Source organism: Manis javanica, chromosome 2 (genome assembly GCF_040802235.1).
Source record: "Manis javanica isolate MJ-LG chromosome 2, MJ_LKY, whole genome shotgun sequence".
NCBI classification, from domain to species: Eukaryota; Metazoa; Chordata; class Mammalia; order Pholidota; family Manidae; genus Manis; species Manis javanica.
Genome location: NC_133157.1, coordinates 63,014,083 through 63,038,491, shown reverse-complemented (window position 1 = coordinate 63,038,491; position 24,409 = coordinate 63,014,083). Strand labels below are relative to the sequence as shown.

At 37.3% G+C, this 24,409-nt stretch overlaps 1 long non-coding RNA gene across 1 annotated transcript in view; it reads left to right on the top strand.

The window, feature by feature from the left end:
- LOC140847693 (uncharacterized) overlaps positions 1–19,627 on the top strand; it is an 86,486-nt gene extending 66,859 nt beyond the window's left edge. The window contains exon 5 of the long non-coding RNA XR_012127741.1: positions 19,176–19,627. This is a non-coding gene — a long non-coding RNA (uncharacterized lncRNA). The remainder of the gene's footprint in view (positions 1–19,175) is intronic.
- Positions 19,628–24,409: the final 4,782 nt, after the last annotated feature.

The following is a 24,409-nucleotide window of genomic DNA, read 5'->3' as shown; positions in this document are numbered from 1 at the left end:
CCAACACCTGAGAGTGGAATTGCTGGGTCATATGGTCATTTTATATTTAACCTTTTGAGGAACTGCCAGACTGTTTTCTAAAGCTGCTGCTCCATTTTACATTCAGCAGTTATTACAAGATACATTTTTTTCCCCAGCCTAGTCCAAGCAGGTTTCTCGTATATTCTGCAAGATGCGTATCAGTCATTTCTCTTAGCTGGGTCTATGCAGGGTCCTAACCAAAGGAAAGACTAGGGAAAGTGAGAAGAATTTGGTTGGTGCCTGAGAAGTCATCCATATGGTCAGAATGACTCAAACATACCAGTTTTTCTTTGGGACCGAAACTCAGTTCTTAAAACATTTCCACTATTCTGCCCAGCCATTTAAGGTTTGCACTCATTAGTCACCCACTTAAGGATCACTACATGAATGGTGGGAACTTTTCTCAATGGCTTGTTTATCCCTAAGATCCTGTCAAAGAAAGGAGCCTTGTTATTATCTACTCAATTGCTTTACTTTGCATAGGGAGTTCAAATTTTAACCAAAATCAGAAATTGTAAAAAACTGTTAACAAGTACAAGATTGTTTTGATTGCCTTTTACAAATTATGCTATGTAAATTTTATAAATAGGTGATACTCGATTTTTCCTTCTCCTTTCCCCAGCTAGATCATCCCAAAATTTTGTCAGAAATTTGTCATATACTCTGGTTGAACATCAAATTCAACCCCCAGGTTCTTAGCAGCAGTTTTCATCTGACAAAAGGAAGCACACAGTTCTTAAAAACATTTTCTGGGACAAAAATTTAAATGGAGAAATTATGACTTATGCAAGTGGTATTAAGAAGCCCAGTGGTCACAGTGTCTATAACAGTCTCTCAGAAAATACAGAAATGTTCTCCGAGTGGGTGTTTCTTGATCAACTCTAAATAAAAACCAAATGAATCACTCAAATATATTTTCTGTGAAGATTTTTTTCTTGAGAAGGTTAGTCAAATTCAGTTCAAGAGTGATGTGACTGCATTTAATGTGATTCTGAACTTAACTAATTTAAGTGGTGTGGTATAAAACATTAAAGTCTCCAGGTATATATTTTGAAATAATCCATATTCCCTCCAGTTACAAAAAAAAAATCATCCAGAATTACATAATTCCAAGATGACTGGCTGACTAAATTACAAGCTGGATTTTTGCTATTTCCATTAGGAGATGGCAAAGTAACTGGCAAACAGACCCACCATCCTTTGTTCTATCATTGAAACTTAGTCTTGAACTATACAGATAATATATAAGTGAACTTGCCAGGAGTGTATCATTCACATTAACGCAACTGCCCTGCATCTAGCTTTCTGGTGCTCCCTCTTCATAGAAGGAGAAATCTGTAATCTCTTAGAGACATGGATATGTTATATACTACCTATTTACATATTATTGCAATAATATGTCACATATTATATATTTCATGGCCAGTAATTAAAATCCTTGGTGAACATCAAAGTTACCTGGAGTTAATTATAAGCTACACTTTGTCATTATAGAAACAATATTTTCCAATCATTTCTGAATACTTAATATTTTTACTTGGCTAAGATTTCAAAAGGTACAAAAGGTTACACCGTGGAAAAATCTCTCTCCTGCTCCTATCTGCCAACGTCCCAGTTCTTCACTACAGAGGCAAAAGCATTATCAGCTTTTTGTGAAGGAACCTTCAAGAGATATTTCACACACATGTAAGGAAAAATATATGTTTATCCTTTCTAACATCATCGATAGCATATGATACACACTTTTGCATTTCTCACTTAATAAAACATCTTGCAGATTGGCCCACAGCTGTACATAAATGCCTCATTCTTTTTCTTATATGCACTATTACTATATGGATGCACCATAAGTTGTCTAACTAGACTACCTGGAAAGTTCTTTAAACTACATTTTCCTGAGCCCTGTCGTAGACCTACAGAACCAAAATCTATTGGCCAGGGCCTGGGAGTTTGTATTTTTTACAAGCTCCCCAGGGGGCTGTTATCCAGTCAGCCCAGTATCTTTTGGCAGATTGGTTCTGGGGAATCATCAATCTAGGTTATTTGATCTAAATATCACCATTTCCAGCTGAGCTTCTCACTGAGGCTAAAAAACAGAGGTCATATTTTCCGGGAAGAGCCTGACTCATCCATAGGACGTGTTTTCCACTGAAAGGAGGTACATAATCTTTATTGTTCCATTATAGAACACTTTCAGAAAAAATAATTATTCCTGTAGATTTCTGCCAGTATAGTGAAGTCACCTACTGATTTGTTCATATCACACTCGGTTAAAATGATTTTCAGTGAACCTCAGTTTCTCTTCTGCTTTACACAACTCCTCCCAGCAGTGGTGTTTTCCCTGACACTGGGTGCTTCTCAGGGAGCTGGAGCACGGGGGTAAGGATGGCCACAGTTTTGTGGTATGGAAAGCCTACCATGGAGACTCTGATCACATCCCCACGGGAAGTGCACCTACTCAACCAGTGGAGAAAAACTGATTTTTGATTCTCCAAGGACATGAAAATCTCCTAGGCCATCACTATATTCTTTGGTCAAGAGAAAATTATTTATTTCTATCAAACAGAAGCGTCAAAAGGCAAGTGATGACACAGCTGTTGTACTCTTTCCTTTTCTTCCCCTCTTACCAGTGTGTAACATGGTTTCCCCCCTCCTAGTAGCTTGTAGTACAGAACATACCTCATGCAGTGGTGTCCCCTTTAAATGCACTAATCACCTAGTGCAGTAATGAATATGCTTTTTAAGCAGATTTGGCAGCACACAACTTAAGAGCTTGAAAAAGTAGTTAAAACAAAAATTCATATGCGCAGTCATTTTGCTTTGGGGCAAGTTTAAAATGTTTGTGATTACATTTGTAGAAACCCACTCTTCTCATCCATCCCTAAATAACCTTTCATGCTTTAATATTTACTTCTCTTCTGGTTTAATCAGGGTCATTGCTAGTGGGAAGGTATAAGTAAAATAGTTCATGGGCTGAATTTGCCTGGAGGCCTTGAAAGTAGATCTAGATCCTGCTATAAATAATACATTGTTTTTGTTTGAGCAATTTGAAAAAATAAATCGTTTTAAACAACTAAGATAAAAAATGTGTTCCTTACTGCTTTGGATGCTAATGGTCCATGGATTCTCAGCATCTTTATCAATGATAGTGACCTTTGAGATGGATTTTATGAAAGCAGGAAAGGTACTAACATGTATTGATCACACATTTTACATGGATTACTTAAACTAATTATATACAGTATAATCATGTGGCCCCATTTTATAGATGAAGAGATTGAGACTCAAAGAGGTTAAATAATTTACTCAAATCATGCATCTGATGAATGGCACAGCTAGAGCTGGAAACTAGTTATGATTCCAAATATTATGCCTCTTCTTCTATTAAATCATGTTCACTATCTAGACAAATTATATAATTTAGAGACACATTTATAAGAGGAAAATAGTCAACATATTTAGATAAAAACCTATTCAACATTTTATTATGAATCCCCAAACTGGATAATTGAGGTGATTCAATTTCCTAGACAAGTATTTGTGTGGTTGAGTGGATAATTATTGAACCAACTGTGCTATCAGATCATTCATATCATATGCTGTTAAGGAGCATGGCTATTAGATATAGTACTATACATAAACTGCACATCGAGTTTAGTTTTAGAATAGTTTTAGCTATAACGGAGTATAACAGCTTCTTGAGGAAATCTCCAAATGGAAAAATTATTTGTACTTTTTGTTGTTACAGTGTAGTCCTATACTGAACTTAAACATTTGAACATGTACAGATTTAAATACAGGCTTTAAAACCAGATAACTGACAGGCACTAGTGCTTCTAAAGAAATCAGCCTTAATAAGACTACCTTTTTTTAAGGAGGTGGCTTACCTGTTCTGGACTTCAGTGAGTTCTCTAAGTATCTGTCCCTTTTATCAGGAATGCAGAGACTTGCCTTGCTGACGCATGCTTTTTTGTCACTGTTGAAACCCAGTCACATGATGCAACAGTCCTAGGATAGAAAGTACAGTATTTTGCTTTCCCAACCTTAAAGTAGAAGTGAGCAAGTGCATTTGTATTGACTGGGCAAACCATTGAGTTTACCATAGGGCCCAAGAATCCTAGTTGGCTTGGAGGAGAGATCGGAATTATCAATTGGGTTTTAGAGATTGTTACCTTAGATAAGTTCCATAAAAAGTAAAGTGCCTGCTTTGCATATTAATACCATATTTAGCTCAGATTTCACAAAGTGTTCTCCTTGGAGTAGGATTCAATGAAAAATCCAATTGACTTACTGCATTGTTAAAAATCTATCTGTACAGTATTGAACAATATGTAATTTCTCTCTCTCCCAAAATTCCTGTTCCCAAGTATTCCTTTGCAGGGAGTTACTGCTCCTTATTGGTTTTCTTTCCTTTTATTTTAGTTTACAAATGCTAAATTAATTTTATATGAAATTATGGTATCTCAGGCCTCTTAACTCTAATTTCTGTTCATTTACTCCAGTTTGAGTAATATAAGTCCAAAATGTGATTTTATCATTAGTAAGAATTCTTCATCTCCCTTCTATTGGCTTTAAAAACAGATCAACTACTTTTGTTTTTTGACATTGAAATTTTATTTTTATCTAAGTAATACAGGCACATAGTTTATGAAACAAATAGTCCTAAGATGTTTATAACAAAAATAGTAGTATGTCTCACCTCTCTCCTTCTCCACAGGGGCACTATTCTCATATTTATATATCTATAAAACCCACATATCTTTATCTTTGCCCTTTTCTTCAACTGTTACATTTATTTATATTTCAGAAAATTTCAAACATATAAAACAATAACAAGAGTAATGAAATCAACCCTCATATACCCATCATCCAGATTTAATAATTATCAACTCATAGTCAAACCTTACTGCATTTAAATTTTTTTCTCTTCTCCAGGATTATTTATTTCTCCATTAAAATTTTTTTCACTGAAGTATTATATATATACATATAAAAGTGCAGGTATCAAAGTAGGCTGCTCATTGAATTTTTACAAAGCGAGCACACCCATTAAACCAGTCTCAGGTGAGAAACACTGTCAGCAGCCACCAGAACCCCTCATCAGAGCTCCTCACCCATGCCTCTTTCCAGCTGATGACCCTCCAGGAGTAACCATTCTAACAGCATAGATTCATTTCCTTACTTTTTGTATATTATCTAAATGGATTCGTGCAGCATGTACTTTTTTTTGTTCTGATTTCTTTCACTAAGTATTATATTTCTTATACTCATTCTTATGGTTGTCTAAGTTGTTCTTTCTCATTACTGTTTAGTATTGCATTATGTAAATGTGCTATAGTTTATTTAGTCATCCTAAGGTAGATGGGCATTTCAGTAAAATCCACTTTTTAGCTATTTGAAATAGCATGGCTGTGAACCTACTAAAACATGGTGTTGCTGACCATATGCTTGTATTGTTGTTGGGTGTACACCTATGAGTGGAATTGCTGCATCATAGAGTGTGTATACATTCAGCTATAGTATTCACTTCCAAAAAGTTGTCCAAGGTTGATTGTCTTAATATATTCCCAACAGCAGTGTATAGGAATTCCAATTATTCTACATCCTGATAACATTTGGTTTTTCTGTCTTTCATTTTAGCCATCCTGGTAGGACTGTAGTGATAACTTACTGTGGTTTTAACTCGAATTTTTCCACAGAATAATGAAGTTGAACACCTTTTTAATATGTGTCTTGGCCACTTTGTCTATTTTTTGTGAAATGTCTGGTCAAGTCTTGATGTACAGACATTTTAAATTTTAAAATAGTACCTTTGGTCATTAAAATATTTTTGGCTAGTGCTTTCTATATGATGTTTAAGAATCCTTGCCTACCTCAGTGTCATAAATATGCTCTCCTGTGTTTAATTCTAAGTTCTTTATTGTTTTACCTTTCATGTTTAGAACTGCAGTCTCACTAGAATTTTCTTTGTGGTGTGAAATAGGTCAAGATTAATATATATGTATATATATGAATATTCATATATATTAATATATAGATGTACACACATACATATATACACTATATTTATACACTATATACACTAAGTTGATCTAGAGCCATTTATTGACAACAATCCCCTTTCTCCACTGCATTGAAGTATCATATTTGTTATATATATCAGCTGACTATATATGGATCTTTCTGGAATCACCACTTTTCTGTAGATTTGTTCTTATTCAAATACCACAGTTGTAGTCACTGTAGCTTTATGATTTTCACATCTCTAAGTATAAGCCCTCCAGCTTTCTCCTTTTTAAAGATTGTCGTAGCTTTATTTGGTTCATAGTATTTCCATACTAACTTTATAATTAGCTTTTCAGCTGTTAAAAAAATAATAATAATAACTTGCTGACATTTTTATTGGATTGAATTGAACATGTATATTAATCTGGGGATAGTGAACCACTTTATAAGATTGAGTCTTCTGACCCAGGACATATATTATATTACCAATTATTTAGGTTTTACTTACATTCTTTAAAAATGTCTTGCATTTTTTTTGCATCAGTTTTGTGTTTCTTGATTAGATTTGTTCCTAGATATTTGATGTTTTTCATACTTTATATAAATCACATATTTAAAAAAGTTTTTGTTTTCTCTATATAGCTGGTGTACAGAAATACCATTGAAATTTGTATATTGACCTTGAATTCAGCAATCTTATTAAATTTACTGATCATTTAGATTCTTTTATATTTTCTAGGTACACAATGATACTATATGCAAATAATGATAGATTTCTCTCTTCCCATTCTCTTTACATTTTCTTTTTACCCCTTAACCTTCCTGGGTATAATGTTGAATAGAAGTGGTGATCACAGGTATCTTGTTCCCAATTTCACAGGAAATGTTTTCAATATTTCATGACTATAAAATTTGTTACAGATTTTTAAAAATCACATTAAGGAAGTTTTTTCTATCTGAGTTTTCCAAGATTTAAAAAAAAATCATGTATCACAAATGTAACTATCTAGATTAGGGGTCAGCAAATAATGGTCCATAAGCTGAGTGCCTTGTTTTCATAAATAAAGTTTGTTGAACACAGCTAAGCCCATTCATTTATGTATTATTTGTAACTTCTTTTGCACTGCAATGGCAGAGTTGACTAGTTGCAACATAGATCCATGTGTCCTTCAAGCTTAACATTTTAACAAGTTTTAAAATTTAATAAGAAAAAGTTTATCCTTCAAGCTTTAAAATTTTAATAAGAAAAAGTTTGCCAATCTCTGATTTAAATGACCACATGCTTTTTCTTCTCATTTCATTAGTGGAGAAAACCATTGGAAATTGGAAGGGTAAACCAATCTTGCATATGTGAAATAATCCCACTTGGTCATGGTTATCCCTTTCATATTCTTCCAGATTAGATTTGCCAACATTTATGTATTGATTTTCCCTTTTTAATGCAATATCATTTTCATGGAGTGAAATGCATACATTTTAAGCATAAATTTTGTTGAATTTTGAGAAATGTATATACACATTCAAGCCATAAACAAGACATAGAATATTCTATTGCCCCAAAATCTTCTCTCATACAACTCTCCAATTATAACCTTCCCCACATACCCCACCAGATGTAGTCTGTCTGTACTCTGGTACTCTGAATTCTTTTATCACAAATTAGTTTTGTATGTCCTAGAACTTTATATAAATGGTATCATAAAATATGTGTTTATTTGTATCTGGTGGATTTCATTCAGCAAAGTTTTTGAGGCTCATTCTTGTTGTATATGAAAGTAGTTCTTTATTGCTGAGATGTGTTTCATTGTATAGGTATAGCACTATTTGTTTAACCATTCTTCTGCTGAGAGATAATTAGTTACTATGAAAAAAAGCTGTTACAAATATTGTACTATGACTTTCATGTACATGTGTTTTCATTACACTTGAGTAAATACTAAAAAGTGGACTTGTTGTTTCATAGGATATCTGTGTATTTAACTTTATGAGAAACTTCCAAAATACTTTTTTAAATGGTTGGGCTATTTTATACTTGTACTAACAAAGTAAGAGAGGTCTAGGTACTTCATATCTTCACAAACTTTTGGGACAGTAAGATTATTTCGTTTTAACCATTCTAGTGAATATGTAGTGGTATCTCATTGTGATTTTAATTTGCATCTCTGATGACTCATGATATTGAGCACTTGCGTCTCATTATTAAACTTTTACATGTGTTACATTCAGAAGTGCTTGCTCAAGTCTTTTGCTCTTTAAAAAACATTTTTTAAGGTGTGTCCAAAGAAGTTGGGTTGCCTTTTTATTCTTGAATTAGAGGAATTCTTTACATATTCTGCATACAGCTCCTGTCAGAAGTTGTGGCTGGCTATTTAATTTGACAGTGTTTTTGTTGAACAGATCTTTATTGTGGTGAAGTCCAAATTATCAGTTTTTATTTTTTATAGTTAGTAATTTTTCTGCTCTATCAATAAAAAATCTTTGCTTATCCCAAGTTTAATTTTTTTCCTTTTCTCTTCTAGGTAGTTTCTTAGAATCTACATTTATATTTGTTATCCATTTTGAGCTTTTTTCTGTGTGGTGTGAGGTATGGGTCCAGATTCATTTTTTTCCCCCATACAAATATCCAATTGTTTTAGCACTGTTAGATGGAAAGACTATTATTTTCTTCATTGAATTGTTTTGGCATCTTTGAAGAAAATAAGCCGACTGTTAAAATATGGATCTATATCTGAGCTCTATTCACTTACACATTAGACTGTTTGCTGGTGTTCTACAAGTCCCTGAGGCTCCAGTCACTTTCTATCAATTGTCTTTCTGACTGATCTTCAGATTTAATAATTTATATTAATCTATCTTCAAGTTCCAAAGTATTTTCTTCTTTGGTGTCTAACCTGCTTTTAAGCCCATCCAGTGCTTTTTTTATGCCAGATATTGTATTTTTTGGTTATAAAATTATTGGATTTTTGAAAATAATTTCCATTTCTCTATTGAGATTTCCTGTTAGATGCTTTCCTTATGTTTGTGTTTTGCTTTATATCCTTGAAGATATCTGTCTTAACATCTGTCTGCTGATATATCATCTCTGTTATTCTGGATTTCTTTATTATTGGTTGATTTTCCTATTGGTTGTAAGTCACCATTTCCTGCTTCTTTTCATGTCTAGTAATTTTTTATTGGATGCTGGACAATTTTGATGCTGGACAACTTTGTTCTCTTGTAAAGAGGGTTGAACTTTGTTATGGGAGGTAATTAATTTACTTGTGGGTCAGCTTGATCCCTGAGAGGACTGTGTATAAGCGTTGGTATGGAAGGACTATGCTAGGGATAGAATGGCCTACTCATTAGATTTGGCCTTTCTTGGGTGTCAGTAGAATGCCTGGGGGTTCACTGAGTCTTTCCATTCCAGCTAGGCAGAACTTCAACATCTCCCAACCCTGTGCAAGCTCTGGAATCTCCATTTAATTCATAGCTTTTCTTGGCCTTGCAGAGTTTTAATCTATCCTTGTACAACTTAATTGTTGGCCAAAAATTAATGCAGACCAAGTTCAGATATCTGAAGTTGCTTCTCTTTGAAGCTTTCTCTTCTCTGTACTTCATATTTGAGCCATCTCAGAAGCTGTTATTTTTCTCCCTATTTTCATTGTCTTATAATAAAATTGTGTTGGATTCAACTGTGATTCTTCTCTATTTGCTTGTTCATAGTAAAACTAGTTTCCTTGTACTTTTGAAATGCAGAGCTGGGTCAGGATATCTTTTCTGGTGGGGTGACATTAGGACTCCCTTTTCAATTTTTTCCAGAAGTAGAAAAACACATAACTGCTTGCTTCGTAAGTCTGCTGCCTCTCATCCTCCCTCCCACTTTCATCTGGACTTTCTTATTCTTTTTCCCCACTGTGCCTGTTGCAATTCGAATTCTATTCCAAGAATTTTCTCCTAACTGTGACTTTGTCCTAATAGGGGGCTTATGTCTTTTGGTTTTGAGAGCTCTTGAGGCCATATGTTTCTAACACTTCTAACCTTACAGTGACTGCCTTACCCATCTCAGTGCATTGGAGTCTGTAAAAATTACTGTCACAAATGAGGGAAATTATTTGGTACTTGTCTTTCTCCTGGCTTATTTCACTGAGCATAATATCCTCCAGCTCCATCCATGTTGTTGCAAACAGTAGGATTTCTTTCTTTCTTATGGCTGAATAGTATTCCATTGTGTATATGTACCACTTGTTCTTTATCCATTCATCGACTGATGGACACTTAGGTTGCTTCCATATGTTGGCTATTGTAAATAGTGCTGCAATAAACATATGGGTGCATATGTCTTTTTGAATCTGAGAAATTGTATTCTTTGGGTAAATTCCAAGGAGTGGAATTCCCAGGTTGAATGGTATTTCTATTTTTAGTTTTTTGAGGAATCTCCATATGCTTTCCACAATGGTTGAACTAGCTTACATTCCCACCAGAAATGCAGGAGGGTTCCCCTTTCTCAGCATCCTTGCCAGCATTTGTTGTTCTTAGTCTTTTTGATGCTGGCCATCCTAACTGGTGTGAGGTGATTTCTCATTGTGGTTTTTATTTGCATTTCCCTCATAATTAGTGATGTGGAACATCTTTTCATGTGCCTGTTGGCCATCTGAATTTCTTCTTTGGAGAATTGTCGGTTCATAACCTTTGCCCATTTTTTAATTGGGTTATTTGCCTTTTGTTTGTTGAGGCACGTGAGTTCTTCATATATTTTGGATGTTAACCCCTTGTCAGATATGTCGTTTTCAAATATATTCTCCCACACTGTAGGACACCTTTTTGTTCTACTGATGGTGTCCTTTGCTATATAAAAGTTTTTAGTTTGATGTAGTCCCATATGTTCATTTTTGATTTTGTTATCCTTCCTCAAGGAGATGCATTCAGGAAAAAAGTTGCTTATCTTTATATTCAGGACATTTTTGCATGTGTTTTCTTCTAACAGTTTTATGGGTTTATGACTTATATTCAAGTCTTTGATCTATTTTGAGTTTCTTTTGTGTACGGAGTTAGACAATAATCCAGTTTCATTCTCTTGCATGTAGGTGTCCAGTTTTGCCAACACCAGTTGTTGAAGGGGCTGTCATTTCCCCATTGCATATCCATGGCTCCTTTATCATATACTAATTGACCATATATGCTTGGGTTTATATCTGGGCTCTCTAGTTTATTCCATTGGTCTATGGGTCTGTTCTTGTGGTGGTAACAAATTGTCTTGATTACTGTGGCTTTGTAATAGAGGTTGAAGTTGGGGAGTGAAACTTCAAGTTGGGAAGTTAAAGAAGGGCGGCCTGCTTTATTCTTCCTTCTCACAATTGCTTTGGCTATTTGGGGTCTTTGGTGGTTCTATATGAATTTTAGAACTATTTGCCCTAGTTCGTTGAAGAATGCTCTTAGTATTTTGATAGGGGTTGCATGGAATATGTAGATTGCTTTAGGCAGGATGACCATTTTGACAATATTAATTCTTCCTACCCAAGAGCATGGGATGTGTTTCCATTTATTGGTATGTCTTTAATTTCTCTCATGAGTGTCTTGTAGTTTTCAGAGTATGGGTCTTTTCACTTCCTTCGTTAGGTTTATTCCTAGGTATTTTATTCTTTTTGATGCAATTGTGAATGGAATTGTTTTCCTGATTTCTCTTTCTGCTAGTTCATCATTAGTGTGTAGGAATGCAACAGATTTCTGTGTACTAATTTTGTACCCTGCAATTTTGCTGAATTCAGATATTAGGTCTGGTATTTTGGAGTGGATTCTTTAGGTTTTTTTTATGTACAATATCATGTCATCTGCAAACAGTGACAGTTTAACATCTTCTTTACCAATCAGGGTGCCTTTTATTTCATTGTGTTTTCTGATTGCCATGGTGAAGACCTCCAGAACTATGTTGAATAAAAGTGAGGACAGTGGGCATCCTTGTCTTGTTACTGATCTTAAAAGAAAAGCTTTTAATTTTTTGCTGTGAAGTATGATGTTGGCTGTGGGTTTGTCATGTATGGCCTTTATTATGTTGAGGTACTTGCCCTCTATACCCATTTTGTTGAGAGTTTTTATAATGAATGGATGTTGAATTTTGTTAAATGCTTTTTTGGCATCCATGGAGATGATCATGTGGTTTTTGTCCTTCTTTTTGTTGATGCGGTGGATGATGTTGATGGATTTTCTAATATTGTACCATCCTTGCATCCCTGGAATAATCCTGCTTTATCATGATGGATGGTCTTTTTGATGTATTTTTGAATTTGGTTTGCTAATATTTTGTTGAGCATTTTTGCATCTATGTTCATCAGGGATATTGGTGTGTAATTTTCTTTTTTGTGGTGTCTTTGCCTGGTTTTGGTATTAGAGTGATGCTGGCCTCATAGAGTGAGTTTGGAAGTATTCCCTCCTCTTCTACTTTTTGGAAAACTTTAAGGAGGATGGGTGTTAGGTCTTCACTTAATGGTTGATAAAATTCAGCGGTGAAGCCATGTGGTCCAGGGATTTTCTTCTTAGGTAGTTCTTTGATTACCAATTAAATTTCATTGCTGGTAATTGGTCTGTTCAGATTTTCTTTTCTTTCTGGGTCAACCTGGGAAGGTTGTATTTTTCTAGAAAGTTGTCCAGTTTGTTAGCATATAATTTTTCATACTATTCTCTAATAATTCTTTGTATTTCTGTGGGGTCCATAGTGATTTTTCCTTTTTCATTTCTGATTCTGTTTATGTGTTTAGACTCTCTTTACTTCTTGATAAGTGTGGCTAGGGGTTTATCTATTTTATTTATTTTCTTGAAGAACCAGCTTCTGCTTTCATTGATTCTTTCTATTGTTTTATTCTTCTCAATTTTATTTATTTATGCTCTAATCTTTATTATGTCCCCCCTTCTACTGACTTTGGGCCTCATTTGTTCTTGTTTTTCTAGTTTTGTTAATTGTGCATTTAGACTGTTCATATGGGATTGTTCTTCTTTCCTGAGGTAAACCTGTATTGCAATATACTTCCATCTTAGCACTGCCTTCGCTGTGTCCCACAGATTTTGTGGTGTTGAATTATTGCCGTCATTTGTCTCCATATATTGCTTGATCTCTGTTTTTATTTGGTCACTGATCCATTGGTTATTTAGCAGCATGTTGTTAAGTCTCAATGTGTTTGTGGGATTTTTCATTTTCTTTGCATAATTTATTTCTAGTTTCAAACCTTTGTGGTCTGAGAAGCTGGTTGGTACAATTTCAACCTTTTTAAATTTACCGAGGCTCTTTTTGTGGCCTAGTATATAATCTATTCTTAAAGATGTTTCATGTGCACTTGAGAAGAATGTGTATCCTGTTGCTTTTGGATGGAGTGTTCTGTAGATGTCTGTTAGGTCCATCTGTTCTAATGTGTTGTTTAGTGCCTCTGTCTCCTTACTTATTTTCTGTCTGGTCGATCTGTCCTTTGGAGTGAGTGGTGTGTTGGAGTCTCCTAAAATGAATGAATTGTATTCTATTTCCCCCTTCAATTCTGTTAGTATTTGTTTTACATATGTAGGTGCTCCTGTGTTGGGTGCATAGATATTTATAACGGTTATATCCTCTTGTTAGATGCGGACCCCTTTATCATTATGTAATGTCCTTCTTTGTCTCTTCTGACTTTCTTTGTTTTGAAGTCTATTTTATCTGAAACAAGTACTGCAACTCCTGCTTTTTTCTCCCTATTAGTTGCATGAAATATCTTTTTCCATCCTTTCACTGTTAGTCTGTGTATGTCTTTTGGTTTGAAGTGAGTCTCTTCTAAGGAGCATATAAACAGGTCTTGTTCTTTCATCCATTCAGTGACTGTATGTCTTTTGATTGGTTCATTCACACCATTTACATTTAGGGTGATTATCGATAGGGATGTACTTATTGCTATTGCAGACTTTAGATTCATGGTTACCAAAGGTTCAAGGGTAATTCCCATACTATCTAACAGACTTATTATCTCACTTAGTATTCTATTACAAATACAACCTAAAGGTTCTTTTTTTCCTCCTATTTCTTCTTCCTCCACTCTTTATATATTAGGTATCATATTCTGTACTCTTTGTCTATTCTTTGACTGACTTTGGGGGTAGATGATTTGATTCTACATGTGCTTAGTAACTAATTGTTCTACTTTCTTTACTGTGGTTTTATTTCCTCTGGTGACAGCTATGTAGTCTTAGGAACACTTCCATCTATAGCAATCCCTCCAACATACACTGTACAGATCATTTGTGGGAGGTAAATTCTCTTAGCTTTTGCTTATCTTTAAATTGTTTAATCCTTCCTTCAAATTTAAATGATAATCTTGCTGGGTAGAATATTCTTGGTTTGAGGCCCTTCTGTTTCATTGCATTAAATATAACAATCCACTCCCTTCTGGCCTGTAAGGTTTCTTTTGAGAATTCTGATGATAGCCTGATGGTTTCTCCTTTGTATGTGATCTTTTTCTCTCTCTAGGTGCTTTTAAAAGTCTGTCCTTTTCCCTGATCTTTGCTATCTTAATTATTATATGTCTTTGTGTTGTCTTCCTTGGGTCCCTTGTTTTGGGAGATCTGTGCACCTCCACGGCCTGAGAGACTGTCTCCTTCCCCAAATTGGGGAAGTTTTCAGCAATTACCTCCTCAAAGACACTTTCTATCCCTTCTTCTCTCTCTTCTTCTTCTGGTACCCCTATAATGTGAATGTTGTTCTGTTTCAATTGGTCACACAGTTCTCTGCATATTCTTTCATTCCTAGTGATCCTTTTTTCTTTCTGTGCCTCAGCTTCTTTGTATTCCTTTTCTCTAATTTCTATTCCATTTACCATCTCTTCTACTACATCTAATCTGCTTTTAAATCCCTCCATTTTATGTTTCATTTCAGATATGGAATATCAATGATTACATCTCTATCCTAAATTCATCCCTGAGTTCTTTAATATTTTTCTCTACCTCCATAAGCATGTTCATGATTTTTATTTTGAGCTATCTTTCAGGATGATTGATAAGTTCAGTTTCACTTGGCCTTAATTCTGATGTTTGGGGGATTTTGGTTTGAGCCAGGTTCCTTTGATGTTTCATATTTGTATGTGACACCCTCTATTGCCCAGAAGCTCTGTTCTCTGGAGCTGCTCAGCTTCTTGAGTGATGTTGGGGGTCACAAGGGAGTGGCGCTGGTGCTGGGTGGAGGAAAGATCTGTTTCCTGCTTTCTGGCTGCTGTGCCTGTTTCCACTGTCAGAACCAGTGGGCTGAGCATACCAGTGTAAGCCTCTGTGCTTTGCATTTGTAGCTGCTGTAGGCAGGACCTCCCTCTGGCTGGCCTGATGCCAGAGCAAGGACTGCTGGTTTGTGAGCTGCTGCTGGCAGTCCAGGAGGAATTTGTAGCAGGCTGTGTATCATAGTGGGGGCCTCAGAGCTGAGTAGCCAGCCAGGGGAATGGAGTGCCTGAAGCTCCTGAAAGTTCCCAAACTGCTGGGCAGAGTATTCCTAGAAAATTTTGTCCACCTATCCTTTCTCCTGAGCAGCAAGTTCTGTGCAATCTTTGTCCCTTTAGCACCCCTCTCACTGTTAAGAAGTCTCTCAGACTGCCTGCCTTTCTTTTGTCCCAAAGCAGCCAGATATGGATCCCTGTTTTCCACAAGTGGTTGGAATCTCAGTCTCTCCAAGTATTCCTCCTGTCTTAGCTTTCCAACCCCACTAATCTCCAGAGCACCATGTGATGTAGGTTCATGCTCCCAAACCAGATCTCCAGGGCTGAGTGTTCAGCAGTCCTAGGCTTCCACCCCCTCCCCACTCAGTTTCTCTTTCTCCCACCAGTGAGGTGGGGTTGGGGAAGGGCTTGGGTCCCATCAGATCAAGGCTTTGGTATGTTACCCAGTTTTGTGAGGTCTGTTCTTTTCTCCAGGTGTATGCAGTCTGGAACTGCCTTCTTTCCTGCTGCTCTTTTAGGATTAGTTGTATTAACTATATTTTTGTATTATATGTGGTTTTGGGAGGAGTACTCTCTCTCACCTCATGCTGCCATCTTTAATCCTCTCTCTCCTAGCACCTCTTAATGAGCTCCTGTTGATGATTATTCTGAGATTCTCCTATTCTCAAGGATACCCTATTGCCTTCCCTCAGCTTTTTCCTTCACAAATACTGACAGATCTTATAGCTGTAAGTTATCACCACTTGTTCATATTTTAGGTTCATGGGAATATTTTATCACCAAATTCAGTTATAGATGCATTTTTGCTTTTGTTATCCTATTTGCTCTTTCTGTTTTATTATGATTCAAGGAGATTTACTGCCCACACAACCAGCCTAGAATCCTCCTTTACTTATTTTTTAATCAAATAAATGCATACTTTTTGTCAGGCATAATTGGAAGATACACTTCAGTGCATGCACTACTGAAACTTTAAAATCACTAATTTAGCATTGAATAAAAGTCCTATATAGGATTAAGGGACAGGATTGTTTAGTTAAATGTTGATCAAAAATTGTAAATGCATGCTCTATAACAGGATTGGGAGGTATATAGCTAAGAATCAACTTTACCTATGTAGAGTTTGACCTTTGCTTTCCACTACTAGCAGATCTCTAGGCCCTTGGAATGTCTTTCCTGACAAAAGTGTCTTTGTTTGCCTGGCCTCTTTCACCACTGAACAGTCTAACAATGTGATCTACGATAGGGGTTTTGTAACTTGCCATATCAGTTCAACTTTCTGTAGGAACTGGAGACTAAAGATATTAGCCAGAACCTCTAGGAATGACAAGAGCCTATAGGTCAGCCACATGGGCAGTATGTGATCAAGCCCCAATAAAAACTATAGATACCAAAGACTTGGATGAACTTCTCTGGTTGGCAGTATTTTGTGTATTGTCACAAGTGGATGTACCAAGAAAGTGACATGTCTCTGAGGTTTATGGAAGCTTCACCATTGTAACCCTCCCAGTTCTATACCTCTCTCCCTTTGACTGGCTTTGATATGTGTGTGTTTGCTATAGTAAAACTATAATCATAAGTATGGTGCTTTCCTGAGTTCTGTGAATCTTTTTAGGGAATTATCAAAATTAAGGGGGTAGTGGGAACCTCCTGACTTTGTGGCCAGATGGTCAGAATTGAGGGTGGCTCAAGGACTCCCAAACATGTGGCTGGTGTCTAAAGTGAGGGCATTCTTGTGGAGGACTTTGTCTTTTACCTATAAAATTTGGTCCAGCTTCCAAGTAAGGAAATAGCACAGCTTTTGATGAAAAAGGTTGGGTACCAATATATTAAAAATAAAATAATTAAGAAAGTGTATACTAAATGGCATATTATTGGGAATGGAAATATTCAACAGTAAGAGAGAATTAAAAACACACATAGAATTAAGGCATTATTTGTTGCTAGTTTGATGGCATTATTGCTATAATTCTAGAATGCTTAAATTCTTCCCTGTTCTAGTCATTACCACAGGGTTTATGATGCATCTAAGAATAAAGATCAATAGGAAATTGGAAAAAAATGACAATCAACTGCTACCCTAATGCCGGTCTAAGGGAAATAAGGGTCATTGGGTCACTAACTACATAACTGCCTGGAAAGAAGATGAGAAAAGAGAGGATAACCAGGGAGGCAGGCCTTGTCTAGCTCTGCTTAGCATGTGGAGAAAGGAAAGCAGAGAGCAGAAAAGCAAAAGGATATGTATCCTGTGCTAATCAATTTTAAGTTAAAATCAACTGACTCATTAGTTATCATAACCAGTCTTTTTCTTGGCCCACTGAGTTATGTTTCCTTTTAAATAGAGTCCTCTTTGCTCTCTTTGGCAAGTGTGATAGACCATGCGGGACCTATTGTACTGAAAATGCAAGAAACTGAAGTGATGCAGCAAGAACTACAACATGGAAACACGCTCTGGCACAACACAGATTTTCTTACCTGGAAATAATGTGTCTCTACCCTGGCCAAGTAGTATAAAAGACAACCAATGGGCCTGTGTCCACCAACCTGGAGGATTTTATATTTCATTTTGGGCCATACTGATCACTAAACTTTAGGTGTACTACCAGGAAAAATAGCAGGAGGCCCTAGAGAGGCATGTCTACTCATTTGCACTCTTCATCACATAAAATTTTGCACTTGATCTCATGTAATTTTGCTGGTTTGGTAATTTATAAAGTGAAAGCCACTTTGGACTAAATTCAAGTTGTCATTATTACCAACACTATCAATATAGAATATATGTTCTGGTTTAGAGTTGTGTTGTTACTAGTAACATTAGTGGCTATGGGTGTGGCGTATGACTACATGGTCTTCAGGACAGACATTCTATTTGTTCTGATATATGACACGTAACATGTGGCTTATCTTCCCACCGCATCCTAGGCTGTTTTCATTATTAGTTTAGGATCGATTATTTTCTGTAAGCTAAGGAATAGGGATATGTGCAGGGATAGAAAGGAAGGAAATGGAGAGCGAGGAGAGCAGTAAGAGATAGTGCAGTAATATAAAGTCATTATTAAAACTCTCCTAATAGTTTGTTAAATGCACTAGTCCAGGATTCAGTGTACCTAATTGGAGGATATAAAATGTTCCTGGTGCAGGGAAGAAACTGAGGTATACAATTCAATCCTAAAATATTAACTTCCCTCAGAGACTCATACCCATGTTCACTTCCCCATTGCCCCCATTTCCTCCAACAACATTTCTATCACCTCCAGTATGAAGATGCAAAGATATGGACACCCACTTTGTAACTCTTGAGATTTGGTCATATTACTGGTTTTTTAGGTTTTTGTTGGCTTATTAGTATGATTTCTAGGGTGTTGGTACAAGATTCAGCACTGTTTCTATTGGATTTTCCATTATGCTGAGAATCTTTAATGTTATATTTCTAATATTTCAACTGAGGAGGATAGACTCAAGGACTTACACTCATGATAGTTTTGGCCTCCAAAGACAAATATTTCTCTACTTCATAAGAAAAACCTTTCTGTTAATAGGCATCTTCAATTACAAGAAAGTTATTCCCTTTATTGGGTTAATATTTGCCTTTCCAAAGCTTCCCTCCAGAACAATGCATAATAGATGTACTTTCTTTTAAAAAGGGCCAGGTTTAAATATATAAAGACAATTTCATACTTTTTTTTCTAGGCATTATAAACATATCCATTAACTTGATGTTTCTTTATATACTTACAGGATTTAACAATTCAGAGACATCATCCTGGCAAACTTCATAATGATTGAAGTGGGTACTGAAGCCCAGACCAGCTGGTGAAGGAAAGGTCTACTTTAAAGGCCATTAATAAATGTAGACAGAATGACAGAATTAGGAAAACTTCATTTCATAAATTTTAGTTAAATTATCAGTTCAGACAAGGTTTATCAAGGTTAAAATTCTTAGGCAAATGATTGATGGGAACCTGGACATTCATTTGGTGCCAAACTAATACTACACAGAATCCTTCCAGTCACAGGAGGTTAAATAAAATTACACAACAGAAGGTTCAGACTGCCATTGCTCCAGTGAAGGTCAATTTTAGCAAATTAATGGCAGATGAACTAGTAGTTCTATGTCTTCTGATGTGATATGACAGGCATGAAGTACACAACATCATCACCTATGATATTCTGTCCATGGTGTTTCACTCGAATCCACCAAACCTTTAAAATCACTTGTATAGGGGATAAAGAAAAAGAACATATAACCAGACAAATCAAAAAAGGTAGATATTCTCGAGGACAATTGGCCTATAGACTTTAACAGTCATAAAAAAAGGGACTATTCTAGATTACAAGGGACTTAAAGGATACATATATTTCAAAGATATGCACTGAAGTGTTAACCATGTTGATTACTGTATAATGGGATGTGACATTCTTCTTTCTTTGTATTTTCTATTTTCCACAATGAAAATCATGTACTCTCTCTATAATAATAAAACATTGTTTAAAAAAATTGATTGCAACCTGGCTAAATGACATGCTCAATCCATATATTTTCCAGACTCTTGCTGTACTTGTCATCCTCCCCTGGCTGAACTCTTATTTGCTATTATCTTATCTGAAATATGATGCCTAATATTTGGCAATATGCCTCCACTGTAACTTTATTTGCACAAGGTAAAACTTCTGATCTGACCTCTATTACTAAGGCAACTGAAAGACTACACTTCCCTTTTGGAAAAGCAATCATATTGTCGACTGATTAGAAGAGTCTGTAGACTATTTACAATACAGGTTAACTAATTAGAATAGACTATTTAGAACAAAAATTCACTATTTAAAATAGAGGTTAAAAACATAAGCTCTGGATATCTTGGAGAAAATTATGTAATTTCACTAAGCCTCAGTTTTCTCATCTGTACAGTGAAGGCAATACTAGAGCCTGTTTCACAGGATTATTATAAGGGCTAAATAAGCTAACAAAGAAGAAGTACTGAGTATAGTGCATGGCTTACAACATATAATAGGTACAATTGAACTATTATTGTAATTATTATTGTGGTTTTATAAGAATGAAGGTTGTATCATTTAGATTCCCTCCAAAACTTAAAAATTACTTTGATCAAAGTGGTGCTTTTTGCCAGCTTCCTGGTAATGAACAAGAAGTAATTTTTAAATTTGGAGGTTGGATAAAGCAGAGAATTATTCTCAGAAAACTCATTTTTTTTTCATACAAAAGTTGGCTTTTAAACAATTATGAAGGAAAAGAATCCGAACCTTTTCCCATCTGATATTCCCCTTTGCTGAAATGACAATAAATTTGAGTGGGAATAATAATACAACTCTGTATCCTCTCTCTGCCAGGTTTTAGAATTCCCCATTGGCTCTAAATGCTTTCAAAATGTTTGGAATTTGGAAAGACCTAAGTGGTGATTTTCCCTTAATTTTTAGAACATGGGATTTTTAAAAATGGAGATACAATCTGTATATAATAACCTAGACTTCAAAATGTTATGTAACAGCTATCTGATGTTTGACAAATTTTTAACACTCTTTAATGAGCTTGTTTATATCTTTAATCTTAGAAATAAATTCACCAAATACAAACCTGAATACTAAGTATGATATTTTCAGCATTTTTTCCTTGAAGGGGTGGAGTGACATCTCAATTCAGCAAGCCACTTCTTAATTTTCTTAAGAGAAAATATACCTATATGCCGTAATGACTTTAGTCTCAGTCTCTTAATGACTTTTTCTTTGGCTTTCATCTTTTTTTTTTGACCTAATTAACAACCATTTTCCTGTGGTTAGGAACTTCTGAGCTATTGTATGAAGAGAAAAGTTTAATGACATGAAGTCAGAAGAGCTGGATACAAGTGTCAAGCTGGTTATGAGGCCTTAGGAAAGCCATTTTGCCTCTCCAAACCACAGTTTTCTCCTTAGGTCATTAGACTCTGTGAATTATTCATTCATTCAGTGAACCTTTACTGACTACCTATTGCGGTGTTGGGAATTAAAAAAAAAATAAGACTTGGTCTGGCTTTCAAGGAGTTCACAGTAAAGTGATACAGACTGTCCTAAAGCACAAAGGGATTTTTACAAAGAGTTAAGTACAATGGTGGAGATGTGAATGGGTATTTTGGAATAACCCAGAAAGGAAACTGAAGTCACCTTAAGTCTAGAGATGGATGTAGGGGAAATTTTCTTGTAGATGATGATATTTGAGCTGAATACTGAAGGAAGTGTAGGCATTGAAAGGGCAAGCTCCCAGATTCTATTTCAGCCAATTGGGACCCAGATCCTACCTCAGCCAATCAGGAACTGGATCCTATTTCACCCAATCGGAGCTTGGTCTCTCTCCTGTCCATTCAGCAAAGAGCTCACCTACCACCCTTAGACCTTGCCAATTGACCAGAGTCACTACCTATCACCCCACCAACTACCCCTAGATCCAGCCAATTAGCCAGAGCCACAACCATCACCCCACTAACTGCCCTAGAACCCCATAAAACCTTTGTGGTATTGAAACTCGCTCTCTTTCTCTGGCATCTTGCCACTGCCTTGGTGTAGATGAGAGATTGAGCTCGAGCTAGCTTGAATAAAGGCTCTTTGCTTTTGCATCGGTGTTGGCTCCTTGGTGGTCTTCTGGGATTCGCGACTTTGGGCACAACAGGCATTAGCCAGGCAAAGGCATGTTGGAGAGGAAGTGAAGATAGAAAGAGAAGACAATGTGATCAAAGGCCTAGTGTAAGGGGAAATTACATGCAATTCATGTTATTGGAGAAAAACTGTGAAGCAGGTAGAGGGGCAGGAGAAGGCTGGAGAGATATGCAGGAACCAGAAGACCTGAGAGACTATTTTCCGTGTAGGTGATGAAGATTCATTAAAATATGCTATTTAAGGGTTAGGTTGAAACATGTCAGAGTTTTACTAACATCATATTCTAACCTTCTTTAATTCTATCTGGGGATTTCATCTTTAATATTAAATACAGTCTAAAGGAAGTGGTCTATAGTTTATCCTATAATTTTCTACCTTTCTGAAGGGCCCCCACCAGTAAGACGGCAAACTTCCGGCTTCTCTTCAGGGTCCTCGGTTCCTGCTGGCGCCACCTGTAGCCCAATCACCTCTTGCCCCCTCCCAATCCCAGCACCTAGCCAACAGCCACCAGCCCCGTAGAAGTGACACCTCAATCAATTCATGCCCCTTCCTATATAACCCAGCACCTTTCCCTAATAAAGTGGAATTCTCCAGTGAATTGCTGCTGTGTGTCGCTCCTTTCCTTTCATTGGTGCCGAAACCCGGGAGACGGGACACCCCAACTGGGCCCCGTCTTCCCCCGGACACCAGCAGCAGCTTGCCCTCGTCCTCTTTTTCCGGCGCTGGCTCATCACACTCACCACTCCTCTCTGGCCTTTAGGTAAGTTTTCCCCCGGAGTAGGCCACTCTTCCCCGAGCTATCGCAGTGCCATTGACCATGATCGTCTGGCAAGGCCCTGTCGCTCGGGGAAGAGGAGGGAACTCTCCCCGCCTCAGGCCTTCATGGCTGCGGCAGACCATCAGGCCCCTCCTCTGACAGTCATAAACGCATTCACCATCCCTTCCATCAGTGCCGAAACTTTTTAAGCAAAATTTCCCCGGGGTGGGCCACTCTTCCCTGAGCTATTGCAGTGCCATTGACCGTGATCGTCCGGCAAAGCCCTGATGCTCGGGGACAAGGAGGGAACTCTCCAAGCCTCAGGCCTTCATGGCTGCGGCGGACCCTCAGGCCCCTCCTCCGACAGTCATAAATCCCCGCCTCAGGCCTTCATGGCTGCAGCAGACCCTCAGGCCCCCCTCCAACAGCCATAAACGAGGTGACTCCTTTGCAGATGAGAATGCTCCCTTTTCCCCCCTCCTCCTTCTGTTCCGTCCGCCGAAAATTCCTAGCGCTAGGTACCTCGAGACTACGGCAAACTGCCTTCTTAGGGAAGTCTGGGTGACGACCCACACTTCCTAAGAAATTCCGACTCGTATATGAGTTTCCGCAGACCACCAGGATGCCCTTTGTCTCCTTGTGGTCTGCTTCCAGTCCGAGGATCTCCATTCATCTTCCCCTGTTTGTCTCCTTCTCTGTCCTTTAGCCATGGGGGCCTCCTCATCCCTCCCTGAAAGTTCACCTCTTGAATGCCTGCTTAAGCATCTGGCTACCCTCTCCCTGATGCCTGATATAAAACCAAAACTTCTCCGTAAATATTGCTCCCAAGATTGGCCGACATACCCCCTAGACAATAACAACCAATGGCCCGCAGGGGGAACTCTTGATCCTAACATCACTCGCAATCTCTTTAACTACTGCCAGCACCTGAAAAAATGGAAGGAGATTCCCTATATCAAAGCTTTCTGCCTCCTCCTCCCCCCACCCCTCCCAAGTTCTCCTAGCCTGCAAGCCGCCACCCCCGCAGAAGCCTCCCCTTCACTCCCTTCCCCTTCTTCTCCTACAACAGCCCTTCTCCCTTCCTCCCCCACTATCTCCTCCCCCATCTCACCTCCTCCACCTTCATTCCCTGCAGATTAAGCCTGAGCCTTTCAGCTCCCCCCTTTAACTAGGTCCCAGGGGCCTCCTCCATCTTTGCCCTCATCACCTGTTTCTCCCCTGTTAAGGAACACCTTTGTCTTCTCACATGTTTGTAGGGAGAATGGGAAAGCACCTTCCCCCATGTCTGAACGCAGCATGGGAAAGCACAAGCTAGAGAACAACCGGTGCAGTCCTTAGAAGTTATCTGTCCACAAAAACATATCTTGTCCTTGAAGATGAGCCAAGACTCCTCACTCTGAAAATAGGGAGACCTTGAAGATGTGTAGAAACACCGCCCCTGCTTCTAGCTATGCCCTTCTCCACTTGCCGATGTGGCAGGAATGGAGAACAAAGAACATTCTGTTTACACATTCCATAAGCAATTAACTGGAGCCCTGCTGTAGCTCAGTTAGTAGAGCATGGGACTCTT